The 13,525-nt window shown below is 42.5% G+C and overlaps 2 protein-coding genes across 8 annotated transcripts in view; one reads left to right on the top strand and one right to left on the bottom strand.

Moving 5' to 3' along the window:
- LOC146396009 (uncharacterized) overlaps positions 1–13,525 on the bottom strand; it is a 138,431-nt gene that overhangs the window by 6,898 nt on the left and 118,008 nt on the right. The window contains exon 3 of the transcript XR_014829808.1: positions 1,032–1,137. The gene's annotated coding sequence lies outside the window, so the exon portion shown is untranslated. The remainder of the gene's footprint in view (positions 1–1,031; positions 1,138–13,525) is intronic.
- PDE11A (phosphodiesterase 11A) overlaps positions 1–13,525 on the top strand; it is a 427,800-nt gene that overhangs the window by 361,876 nt on the left and 52,399 nt on the right. The window lies entirely within an intron of this gene.

Raw genomic sequence — 13,525 nt, 5'->3', positions numbered from 1 at the left:
ATCTCTTCTGTGGCAAATATGCCCAGTTACTCCTTTCTGCAGGGCCAAACAACTTCCTTTCCTTAAAAAATTCTTTGACTTGACCCCACGGTCTTTAATGGCTTTTCAGTTGACCTCTTTTACTGCCTAAAATAAATGGAGCACACGAGTCCCTTTATTTCCCCAACTCCTTCTTACACTTTGGAGACCAGCATCCACCTGCACTTTCGATCCACATTGCTCTTTCGGTGGTCACCAGAGACTTCCTGTCCCCAAATTCAGTGTCCTTTAATCATTTCTCATATTTTATAGCTTCTTTGAGATATTGGAAGGTTTGCCAATTTCTACTCTCTTTTCTTCCCCAATGCCCACCTGCCTTTCTCTCTGCTTTTCTGGATCCCTTGTAGGTTTCTTTTCTCCTTGCTCCTCCGTATGAGTTCCTGAACCCATGTTCTTCTTTCTCTACTCTCTATTCATTCCCCTGGCCTCAGCTCTATATTACCTCTAGGTAGATACAGAGAAGACCCTGAAATTCTTCACTCTAACCCTCGCTCACATTCCAAACACGTATTTCCAGCCCCACCTCCAAAGCCTTCAGTGGCTTCATTGCTTTCAAAGCAACCTCTAAACTTGGTTCTCGAGTTTCAAGGTTCTCTGTAATCTGTCCTCAACCATCGTTCATTCTCATCTTCCTCTTCTCTCCTACACAATTTCTGTCCTCCAACCAGACCGATCTACACGTTACTCTTCAGTTGTTTGGGATTTTTTGTTTTTTCAGAAAAAAAATAACATAATCTTTTTTTTTGTTTGTTTTTAATTAAACTGCATGTTGCCCTTTGAAAACACCTTATGCAGTCCCCCTGTGCCCCAGTCACATCACCGTCCCTACATGGAATCCTGTTCCTTCATTTCTGGTTCTGGCTGAACTATCTTCTACCACCTTCTCTAATAAGCCTACGTCGCTCCCTCCCTTTGGATCTTATTGTCCTTTGCATGAGTTAGAATTAGATGCAATTGTATGAGACAGGACACCCAAAATAACAAGAGCTTACTTCTGAGTCACATTGAAGAAGTCTGGAGATAAGCAATCTGCAGTTGGTGGAGTAGCTACATTAAGTCATCAGGGACCCAGGCCACTTTATCTTCCTTTGCTGCCACCTGCAACACAAGGTTTCCACCTTAGTCCAAGAGAGCTGCTCAAGCTCCAAGCATAATATCCATATTCTAGCTATCAGAAAGAAAGAAGGGACAAGAAAGGAAGGGCCCAAAAGTGATGCAAGTTATCTTTTAAGACAGTTTTCTGGAAGCTTCACATAACAATTCCACTTACATTTCATTAGTCAGAATTGAGTTACTTGGCCACCCCTTGGTTGAGGGAAGGTTAGGAATTGAAGGCTTCATTTTGGGTAATTATATGCCCTACTAAAAATTAGGGGTACTATTACTAAGAAAAAAAAGGGAAGAGAGATATTGGCATAGACAACTGATGCTCTATGCCACAGGCATTTATTGTTGATCTCTGATGAGTGGGTTATTACATGGTATGGTGGCAAGAGTAAAGGCTTTGGAATTATATTGGTCTGGATTTAAGTCTCTTTCTGGCATTCTAGTTAAACCTGGTGTTTTGAGCCCAAGTGTCTATGTCTTCTCCCTTATGAAACTCCACTAAAATGGCACCAAATAAGTTTAAAAGTCAGAGTTTGATCCCTGGCTCTGGAAAATCCATATGTCATGGGCATGGCCAAAATAAAAAATGTTTTAAGCAAAAACAAAAGGGCATAAATCTGCGAGGAGAAAGGGAGAGGGCCCACAACCACTGATAAGAGATGTCAAAGCATGTCTGGGAAACACAAGGCCCACTGATGAACAGTAACAGATCTGGCCAAGGGGAGTGGCAAGTAGGAGGACAACTCTGAGAAGCCAGCTGGTTTCCCCTGCAGAGCCCTGCTCGGGGCTTAGAGACAAAAAGGTACCCTGAAAAGAGGATGCAGCACTCACAGTTTGAGACTGAGAGAGTACTAGAAAGTCAGGTTTCAGGACACTCAGAGCCCACAAAGTCCTCTACCAACCTACTCGATAACTCCCTTTCCAGAGATTGATTCTCTGGAGAGATGAAAGAAAGCTCTCTGGATTGAGAAAAGTTCAAGGTGGGTATGAGATGCAGAGCTCAGAAGAGGAGATGAAATAAAAAAAAAAAAAATGGAACAAGTTTCCCGATTGAAACTTGGAGCCCACAGCCCAGTGACCTAGAGGCTAGCATCTGTAAGCCCCATATTCAAGGTTCTCAGATTCAGCAAATAGAAATCCAAGAAAGACAGTTAAATTTGAATTTCAGATAAACAATGAGTAACTTTTTAGTATAACTACATCCCATGCAATGTGTATGGGACACACATATGACTCCTGCTTAGCTTTTTTTGTGCCATTCTCTTACACACAGATACCAAGGATCACAGGACATTTTAGGAAAGCCTCCCATATGAAACACAGAGGCCAAAACAAACAGAAAATTAATTGGAATTCAGAGAAAACAAAAACCAAAAGCTATTGTTAATATCCTTAGAGAGCTAAAATATTGCCTCCATAAAATAAGAACAGGATGCAACTGTAGAAGAAAGAGCTCTTGGAAATTAAAAACATGATGGCCAAAATAAAAATCAAATGAAACATTGGAAAATACAGTCAAAGGACAATTAAGGCAGAAATATGAAAAACACGTCTTTATTTGATTAAATAATTTTTAGTACTGTTTGATTTGTTAACAACATGCATGTATTACTTTATAATATAAATTTTAATTTTAAAAATATGTTTTAAATGTAAAAAGCCCAGCTCTGCCATTACATAGCTGTATCATCAAACTATTTACCTCTCTGAGCCTCTTTTCTTCATGTGTAAAATGGAGATACTAGTATCTATGTCATCTGTCCTATAAATGTCTTATATCTTCTAAGTGTCTGGTATGTTTTATAAATGGTGACATCGACAACCTCATTTGCTTTATAGCCTGTTTATTTTTTGATGTTCTGTGGCCCCCATTTTGACTTAACTCTCATGATCTTCCATCTTTTTCTGAATCGATGCTTCTCGATTGGTTATTTATGGAATCTTGTATCGCTTTAACATTCCTGTTTCCCATGTCTAACAGTTGCAGGGTTTTGTGTAATTTTTCTCAAAGTAGAAGCATTTTCCCAAGCCAAGTTTCCAAGTAACTTCTAAGGGAGAAAAAAATGTCAACACTTGGAGTCCATTCATCAAGCCTTGTTAGGCATGTGACGAATCACTGAATGACCGCTGGAATTCAGTCAAGGAAGTTGGTTGCAACTCGTTTTCTCATTACTCTGCTCTTATCTTAATGCTGCAGCCCCTGCTAATGTTTGCTGACTCCAAGGAAGCTGACTTGTTCTCTTTTTGTCAGCGTTATTGTTTTTCGAGGTTCTGAATAGCTGCTCATTCTCTAATCTGGACCTTCAGGAGGCTGATTCACTTGCCTGTCTAAAGGCGCCTTAAAGTATTGCCATATTTTCAAGCAAAACAATTCCTAGGGTTAATGAGGGGGAAAGCAGCTACTACAGACTTTCTCCCAGTTGCTTTTATTTCCCAAAGATGCAGTTGTGGAACTGGAAGGGATGTTAGAAATGATGTAATCCAATTCCTCTCCTTTATTGTGGAGAGCAGGTACTGAGCTCAAAAAGGTTTAGTTGTGTAGCTTGGGTCACATAACTAATTTGTGGCTAAGCCGGAACCCATACCTTCTGGTTTCAAGGCTCTTCTGCAATCACTGTAGATTCCTTCTCTAATGGGAGAATCAAGAAATAGTTGTCATTTGAGCTGAGGATGCATTACATGGCAATATTCATCTTCCCAGGTGTACATGAGTCAGATTAATAGAAAACCAGTGTGAGTTCCCATTCCCCTTTCCCAAAACAGAGCCAGAGACAAGGGCTTGCGTGCACATAGTTTAGTTTCAGAGGTAACACCAGGAATAGGAGTGAGGGGCTGGAACAGTGAAACAGGGAAGGAGGGAAGCTGTTGTAAAGACACATTTCCTGTTGGTCACCACTGTTGTCAGTCGGGCTTGATCCTGCTGGGACTGTCTGAAAATCTTATATGAGCTGCATCTCACAATTATCCACCAGCCTCCAGCCTCCATCAGCCAAGGCTGTAACACAGGTGTTGAAACTCCCATACGCTTCCAGGATGTGCAGGCTGAGGGCTGGGGATTCCTCCAGCCACCCTGCATCTCACACGTGCAATCAGAGCAGCACCAGGCAGGAGGTAAGCAAAGCGCAGGACAGCCAAGGCAGGAACTCTGGCACTGGTTGGAGCAGCAATGGCTGAAAGAAAGTGGGCCATGAGGTGGCCCTGTACACTTTCTAGAAGTTTGTTTTAACTTTGGTTCTTCTGCTCTGACTACTCAAATCAAAAGTCTCAAGGCAACTGAGGCCAACCAAAAAGGAAGGTCACTGCTTTTCTCCCAAAAGAAAGGAAAAGTCAGTCTAGAATGGTCAGGGTGACCATCCAGGCATTTTGGAGGGGGTTATAACTCATTCCTAGGAGCAGGATTTCTGGCTATGCACCAAAAGGGAAAAAAAAGTAAAATTCCTGGCAATGTGGAACCTCTTTAAAAACAGCCACAAAGGAGTTCCTGTCATGGTGCAGCGGAAAGAAATCCAACTAGGAACCATGAGGTTTCAGGTTCTATCCCTGGCCTTGCTCAGTGGGTTAAGGATCTGGCGTTGCCGTGAGCTGTGGTGTAGGACGCAGATGCGGCTCAGGTCCTGCGTTGCTGTGGCGTAGGCGTAGGCATAGCTCCGATTCGACCTCTAGCCTGGGGACCTCCATATGCCACGGGTGTGGCCCCGAAAAGCAAAATAAATAAATAAATAAATAATGAAAACAGCCACAAAAACTTGTAAATTTAAATACTAATAGCTTTGATTGAGCTCGGGAATCTATACTATAAATGATGAGTGAAAAGAAAATTCGTAAGTTTAAGAAACAAAAACTAAAACAAAACCTCAGTGCAAATTTCTAGGCTTCACAGCCCAAGTCGGGGGTTAATTCTTTAGTCTGATTTTCTAACTCACTGAAAACATTTTCCAGTTACTGCTGAGTGGTTTTCTGAAATTGATTTCTGTGCCTACTTCTGAGTCCCTGCAGTGAATACAGCTTTGATAATTAAATAGTAATTTCAGCATCTCAAGCAGGAATTAGATATACCCTATTGGTAACCAGCCATGTAACTCTGAGAAAGTCACTCAGTTAATCTCTCTTTGCTTTGGTTTCCTGGTCAGCAGCATGGGGACAGGCACATGACCTGAACCAATCTCCTATAGAGTCCTTGTGGTGGCCAAAGGAGATTACCTACCTATGTGATAATTAAAATTTAAATAATCTGAATAATTCAAATTTGATAACATTGATCATTTAAATTACCTTATAAAGAAAAGAATCATTCAGCCAGAAAACCTAATAAAATTTGGACCATAAAAGATGGCACTTGTTGGGGTAGACTGAGAGAGAGCGAGAGATCCAAAATTATAAGTGTTAAAACTTCAAAGAGATGTCACAGTTGCATTGTCTTATCTGTCTGCTAGTAATTCAACAAAGAGGACCATTGCTTCTTCTGTAATTAGTAATAAAAACAACACCTACAATGTCCTGCATGCTCACTTGGGAGCTTTATATACACATTATCCCATTTAATACTTAAAGCTGTTCTATCAGAGTAGGTACTGTTATTGACCTCATTGTGCATGTGAGGAAACAGGTTTAGGAGATTCAGTAAATTGTTCACCGTGTTCAATGGTAAAGCTGAGATTGGAGCCAAGTATTTGGGCTCCAAAATGCTTTTATCTGTTCTTCCATCCTCTCTGCAGTTCTGTAGCTATTAGTTTAAGAGCATTAAGGGGAAAGTGAGGCCACTCCTGAAAACACTGGGCACTAGGGGCAAGTAAGGCCCATTCTAAACCCACTAGGTATCAAACCGAAGGTGATCAGGAGAGGGGTTGCAGACCTGCAGACTCCAGGAGAAGGGGGGGACTCCAAGTTAGAGCTGCTCAGGAGCTTCGCCGATGGGGCTGAGACTTCAATCAGAGGCTCCTTGTTTGCAGTTGAGCTAAGCTGGGACATCAGAAATCAGAGATTCTCTAGCTTTAATGCAGTCATGGAGGTTGTCGCCATCGAATAGCAATAATAATTTAGCATTCATCTTCAACCGATTGTGACCACACACTGCTTCATCCCTCGTCTACCAGGTGCCTTCTCCGTGCCCAGCACTGTCCTAGGCATTACAGTATCTCCCTCTACCACCACTAGGATGGGAGCTCCATGAATGCACACATCTTCCTCTGTAGCTCACTCTTGGAGCCCCCAAACCTGCCTGACATAAGAAATTCTCAAAATATTAACTCTTTAGAGTTCCCATTGTGGCTCAGCGGAAACCAACCTGACTGATATCCATGAGGACCCAGGTTCGATCCCTGGTCCTGTTCAGTGGGTTAAGGATCTGGTGTTGCCTTGAGCTGTATTGTAGGTCACAGACATGGCTCAGATCCAGCATTGCTGTGGCTGTGGCTGTGGCTGGCAGATGCAGCTCCAATTCAACACCTAGCCTGGGAACTTCATGTGTCGCAGGTGCTGCCTGAAAAAGAAAATAAATAAATAAATAAAAGTAACTCTCTGATATTGAACTCTCATATCAACCTGCAAGGTAGAGACTGTTATCCCCATCTCATAGCTAAGGATGCCTAGACCTAGACAGGGTGAATAATTTGCCCAAGGTCATCAAGTTGTCTGCGCTCACGGCTGCACACTACATTGCATCCAATCACTATTTAAACTGAGAATTATCCAAGAATTCAGATTTTATAAATCCATTTGGGGGCTCAGTCCTTTTCCAGTTGACTTTCTAAATTAATCAGACTCATCTTCCAATTGAAGACTTTTCATTTCCCTTTGTGCTCTGCAAACATTCATCAGCAATTACGGAAAATGCCCAGTCTAATGGTTTCTTGGCCTTTGTCTTTCCAAAAGGATGCAGTAAGTAGCATTTCTCAAAAGCATCTGATGGTGACAGCAAAGTGTACTGAATTATCTTGGATTGTTAGGAGTTATAGTTTGACCATGCTTCAAAAAAGTAGACTAATATCTAGAACAATTTATTTTATAAAACACAAAAGGAACTCAAATGTTTTTACTGCCATGAAGACAGGAATATTCATTCATTTGTCATTCAGCAAATGTTTATGAAGAACCCAATATGTTTTCAAGCTCCACAGTAGCCTGCACTCAACTAACCCTATATCGGAAAGGAAGAGGAAAAATTAATGCATAGTAAGGTGTAATGACTTATAGGGCTTAACCCACTGTTCTTTCCCAAACCTTCTTATATTTTAACAGAGCTGATAAATTAACCTACAGAAATTACTCTAATGTTAGAACAATAGACACTGTGGCAGGTTAGTGGAAGAAATATCTTGGTACTTTTTGATGCATATCAAAGCATTTTACTCATCCTCATATCCACATCCACATGATATTGCAACTGAATAAAATATGAGAAATGTATCCATTAGCACTTACTGATGCCTCCTTTATGGCAGGCACTGTGCTAGTTACTGGGGATGCACAGGCAGATAAAACACGATTCTTGCCTTCACAGGCTCAGAGCCCAGTGGGGAAGTGAGAAAAACAGTAATCCCACAGCATGAGGGGTGCTCCGTGCCAAATAAACACAGGGGCAACTAGGCCATGCACCAACTAGCAACCCCTTAAACCACTTCTTGGCCTGGTTTAAGGATCAACTGAACCAGCGGTTGGGGCCTTGTATTGTCTCACTTACTGTCATTATCAATATGGAGAGTCGTTCTGGTCTTTCCATTTCCTGCAGTGTTATTCATGCTGTCAACAACAGCACAGCATCAAACAGGTAATTTCACTCGGGTTCTTAGCTGGCCCTTGTGTTATCAGTGCTAGTCTAACACAGGGAGACAATTCACTTTCCAAATTAAATATATCCCTTTGTTTCATAATTACTGGGATTAACATCTGCCTATATATTATTCCTCTCTGGTGCTTTTACACCTGAAGTTCAGAAATCTCTCCAGAACTGGCATTTAGCAATCAGTTGCAGAGGTATGGTTTGCCTATGGAGTGAGCTGTAGGAACACTGAAAGAACAAAATCCTCCTCCCCTGAACCCATTCCACTCAGCACCCTCCAGCCACCCTGTCGGATAATTCTGGCATTGAAACTGCAGGAGAGTCACAATTATGATTTGCTGCCTCTGCAGTAAAACCTTCCTAACATTCATAGACTTTTAATAGATTCAGAACAGTTAGATAAATAAAGAATATGTGTACATATATACATATAGATTTATATAAATTTACCAAAAAGTATTCCTGATTAAAGTATACACAGGCTTGGTGATTTCCCACTTCACAAATAAAAAGTGCCTTGCAGATAAATTACAAACCAGAAAGATTTTCACTGTGGTGATGGGTGACTGGTAACCAATCTTCAGAGTTATTTTTGAGGGTAATTTTAGCAGTTCTGTTCAAATGATGCTTTTTTAAAGACCGCTATTTTTCTGAGTGGAACAGATGTCAGGAGAGCAGGATAAAAGCCTAATAAAAACATATCTGATTATAAATGAGATTTTCCAGTAAGTTGCTTTTCACTAGCTGAGGTACTTGCCATTGTCCTTGAAAACCAAGGTTCCCAATGATCTGCTTGAAAAGTTAATGATATAGTTCCTCAGGAGAGAGGAGTGTGGATTTAGGGAGTGTTATATAATTTTGTGGATTTTCAAAGGTTCGATTTAGCAGCACATGTTTTTAAAAGTGCTCCTCTTTCTAACAGTTTCACACATGCCGATTTTGACTCCATATCCCGTATAGATGTTCGCATACAGGTGCTGAAAGAAGCCACTTTGGGGCCAGTTTGTTTCTCAAGAGCACAGTGGATTTCACATTGTTGCTTTAGAATGATCATCACTAAGGGGGAGGTCAGAATATACTACCTAGAGCCCGAGGACCACCAACCCGGGCTGGGCCATCTGCAGCTCTTTGAAGCATCCCCTGGTTGTTGATCCTCTGTCTGCTGCCTGCCATGGCATTCAGTACTAGGTAATTCCTTAGGACAGCAGCCTACAATGCTGTTACGTCTCTGACCAGATTCTCATAGCATGCAAGGCTGTTGGGCCCCCAAGGTTCATGCACACAGTTATAAAGATTACCTCGGAGTTCCTGCTGTGGCTCAGTGGTTAACGAATCTGACTAGGAACCATGAGGTTGTGGGTTCAATCCCTGGCCTCGTTCAGTGGGTTAAGGATCCGGTGTTGCCGTGGACTGTGGTGTAGGTCGCAGATGTGGCTCGGATCCCCCGTTGCTGTGGCTCTGGTGTAGGCAGACGGCTACAGCTCCAATTAGACCCCTAGCCTGGGAACCTCCACATGCTGCAGGTGCAGCCCTGGAAAAAAAAAAGAAAAAAAAATTATCTCAGAGGCTGAACCAGGAGGCTGGGGACCTAGAATCTACCTAGATTTGCCCATAAATGCTCTGGGACCCTGGGCAAAACACTTCACCTTCCTTCACCTTGAGTTTCCTCACCTATACAGGAGAGGATTACAGCAGTTCTTCCAGAGGTTCCACATTCTTCTGACAGTCTATAATGAAAATTCAAATTAAACAGACATCATTCTGTGACCCAGCAATTTTACATATACATATGTGTGTATACATATACCTACATATGTATATGTATATATACATATATACATAGAGACAGAGAAGCAGAGAAAGAGCCAAACCTTGAGACTCCAGAATAAATTGCACTTATCAGGAAATAGCCACCCTATTCTCCACTTTTGTCAGTGGAGGAAAAATAAAATTAGTATGCCCTATTTCTCTACACTCTGTAAAAAGATTCACTCTGCCCTTCCTCTGTCTACCATATCTCTGGATAGAGGAGGCTCCCTCTTGTCCTGATGCAGTGGAACCTAGCTTTTTTATAATGTGATGTGATGCCTAGGCCTGATTTTGGTTTCAGTTGATTTAAGACTTTTATACCAGCAACTCTAGGTATTAAAATTTTCATCATTGTGGGATTTATTCTTTTGGTGCTATTTGGTTGCTATGTCATAAAAGGAGCTATGGAGGAAGGGTCAGACGTTGGTGGAAAATGTTGTTCTTACATTTGCCACAACTTGTAATGTTGTCCACTTGGTTCAAGTTAGAATCTAATCTTCAAGAATCTGACAAGGCTTTTCTTGAATAGGTTTTAGGTTGTGTTCTTAACTCAGTCTCCAAATGACAACTGTGAAGACCCTGTAATAATCTAGGTGAATCTAGAATCGAGGTGAAACCAGTGACGGAAGAGGGTTTTTTTTTTCCCCTACCGAATAGTTTTCTGAAATCATCTTTTTCCTTTGCTCATTAATTCAACCAATATTTATCAAGCACCTAGCACATGGAAGGCACTGTCGTAGGCCCTGGGGATTCAGGAGTGAACAAAACTGGGCCAGGCCATTGTCCTCATGGAGATTGCATTCTAGTGATTTCTTAGAATAACTCATGGGATTGAAAAGACACCCACGAGCTTATTAAGACAGGCGTGAAGACTAGCAAGCTCCTTCAGAAAGCCTTCCATGGTCTTCCATGACTCTCCAGGCCAAGTCAAGTGCCTTCCTCTGTGCTCCCAGGACGCTCTGGGCACCTCTTAGCTCCTTGGGGCAGCCGTTTTTCCAATAGATTGTGTTTGTATCCCAGCTTTGCCACTCACCAGCTTTGGCCAGTTCAGTCAACCTTCTGAGCTTGATACCATTAGCTAATCCTTACTGAGCACCTACTATATGCCAGGCACTGTGCTAAGTGTTTTATGTAAATCCTCTCATTGAGTCCTCCCACCAACCCTAACAAGGCAGATCCCATTACTATTACTCTTTTCTTTTTCTTTTTTTTCTTTTCTTTTTTTTTTGTGTGTGTGTTTTAGGGCTGTACCAACAGCATGTTCCCAGGCTAGGGGTCTAATAGGAGCTACACCTGCTGGCCTATGCCACAGCCATGCCGGATCCGAGCTGCGTCTGCAGCCTACACCACAGCTCACGGCAACACCGGATCCTTAGCCCACTGAGTGAGGCCAGGGATCGAACCCACTACCTCATGGTTCCTAGTTGGATTCGTTTCTGCTGCACCACGATGGGAATTCCTATTACTCTTTTCTAATAAAAAAAAAAAAACCTGACGCCTAGCAAAGTTAAATAACCTACCCAAGATTGATCATGTGGCTAATAAGCGACAGAACCCAAGAAGTGTACCTGGGACATAATAAGGACCCAATAAATATTAGCTTCCTCAGGGTAGGGAAATGAGGCGAGTCATGAAGCCTGCAGTGTCACAGAGCCTGTCTTTAAAATTTTGATACATTTTTTTGTCTTTCTTCTTTTTAGGGCTGTACCCATGGCATATGGAGGTTCCCAGGCTAGGGGTTGAATCGGAGCTGCAGCCACCAGCCTACGCCACAGCCACAGCAATGCCAGATATTTAACCCACTGAGTGAGGCCAGGGATCAATCCTGCGTCCTCATGAATCCTAGTCGGGTTGTTAGCCACTGAGCCACCATGGGAACTCCCTAAAATTTTGATATTTTTTATATTAAAAATCATGATGGATTTTTTTTTTTGTATTTATGCTGATTTTGTGCCCAAGGTCAGGGTCTCCCCAACCTCACTCTCATCCCAGTATCATTAGTATTATCATTAGTATCACCTTGTAAGGGTGATTACCTATTTATTTGTCCCTGCTAAACTCAGAGATGTTTTCAACTTGCACTCATGTCTTAGGTCCATAAAGACTAGTAAATTGTTGGCATAGAGTAAGCGTTCAGTAAACATCTGTTGAACCAAACTTTCTGCTCCAGAATTCGTCAAAAGAAGATCAATTTCCATTCAGGGAGAAGAAAGAAGTAGATGACCTCATCAGTCTCCAGGTAGTCCACCTGGTCCATTGTGGCTCACTGTTGGCAATAACACTATTCATATTATTTACATATTAATCATGGCTGTCAGGTAGTCAATATCCACCGGTGCCAAAAACTTGACACACCCTGAAAACTCTCACCACAAAGCTGGAAACTGAGGCTCAGCCATGTGGAACCACTTGCCTAGGCCCATACAGCTAATGAGTGACAGTCAGCAGTAAGCCCAAGAGAGTTTGAGTTCAGACCTGGGCTCTTTCCATTCCACTGCCTCCCTTTCTGTTGCATTTCACAGTCAGCGGTGGTGATGTCAAAAGGCACGACCGTGGTTGTAAAGACCTTGGTCATAAGGAAGGGAGTGAGCAAATGAAAAAAGATGGTAAAGTTATAGGAAGAAAAGATATGGGGAGTTCCTGTTGTGGCTCCGTGGAAACAAATCCGACTAGTATCCATGAGGACCCAGGTGCGATCCCTGGCCTCTCTCAGTGGGTTCAGGTTCTGGCATTGCTGTGAGCTGTGGTTGGTGTAGGTTGCAGACACGGCTCAGATCCTAAGTTGCTGGGACTGTGGTATAGGTCCGCAGCCACAGCTCCAATTTGACCCTTAGCCTGGGAACTTCCATATGCCATGGGCATGGCCCTAAATAAAAAATAAAAGCAAAAGAAGAAAAAGAAAAGATATGGCCACCCCTGCCCATCCAAAGGAGAGGGGCGCTGCTGGTCTCTTTGGTGTGACTCTGCAGGGCCATCTCTGCTGAGTGCTCTGAGGTTGTTGGGGAGAGTGTCCCATCGGTGGTATGGCCTTGACCTGTACCCACTTGAAGAGGCTGATCCAGGAGCTGTCTTTGTGTCTCAAACAAGGAAGTGAGTCACCTACTTGTCTTCCTGACCTGCCCCCTTGCAGGTAACTCGAGTAGACTGTCTGACCAGAGGACAGGAAGTCCATACTGTTGACCAGCTGGTGCTGGGAACTCCAGACCAGAAACAGGGGAGCCAGTAGCACTAAGCATCTTGTCCTTTTTCCCCCAGACTATAGGGGGTCAGCACTAAGTGTCTAAGATCCTATTATGATTTCCACCATAAATGACATGGTAGTATTTTCCAAAGCATTCCTTAAAACCTCAGTGCAATGGAATTCTGTGGTTAAGCCAGGGTGAGCAGGCTTTTCTCAGTATTTCTCAGAGCCTTCAAAAGGCTACTGTGGGTGGCGAATCACCCAAAAGAGGTATATCACAGGCAGCAGTTCTCAAACCCAGTTGGCCAGGGAATCCCTTGACGTGCAGCACCTCCTAAGAGCAGCATTTTTTGAGATGCTCTTTGGGAAACAGTGTGTCAGGATCCTTTGAATAGTCTCTCATTAGGAAGTGCCAAGAAGGTGAAGCCTTGAGAAATGAGTCTTAAAGAATCAAAATGGTGATCTTTTTTTTTTTTTCCCCTTCTCAATATAAAAATGAAAAATTATATAGCTGGATTAAAGCAAAGTTTTGAGGGAGTTCCCATCGTGGCTCAGCAGAAATGAATCTGACTAGCATCCATGAGGACACAGGTTCGATCTCTGGTCTTGCT

The sequence above is a fragment of the Sus scrofa genome, chromosome 15 (genome assembly GCF_054392235.1).
Source record: "Sus scrofa isolate SSC_HxYL_T2T_F1_AM1 chromosome 15, Sscrofa_HxYL_maternal_Yorkshire_Landrace_v2.0, whole genome shotgun sequence".
NCBI lineage: Eukaryota > Metazoa > Chordata > Mammalia > Artiodactyla > Suidae > Sus > Sus scrofa.
This window is presented reverse-complemented; position numbering and strand designations above follow the sequence as displayed.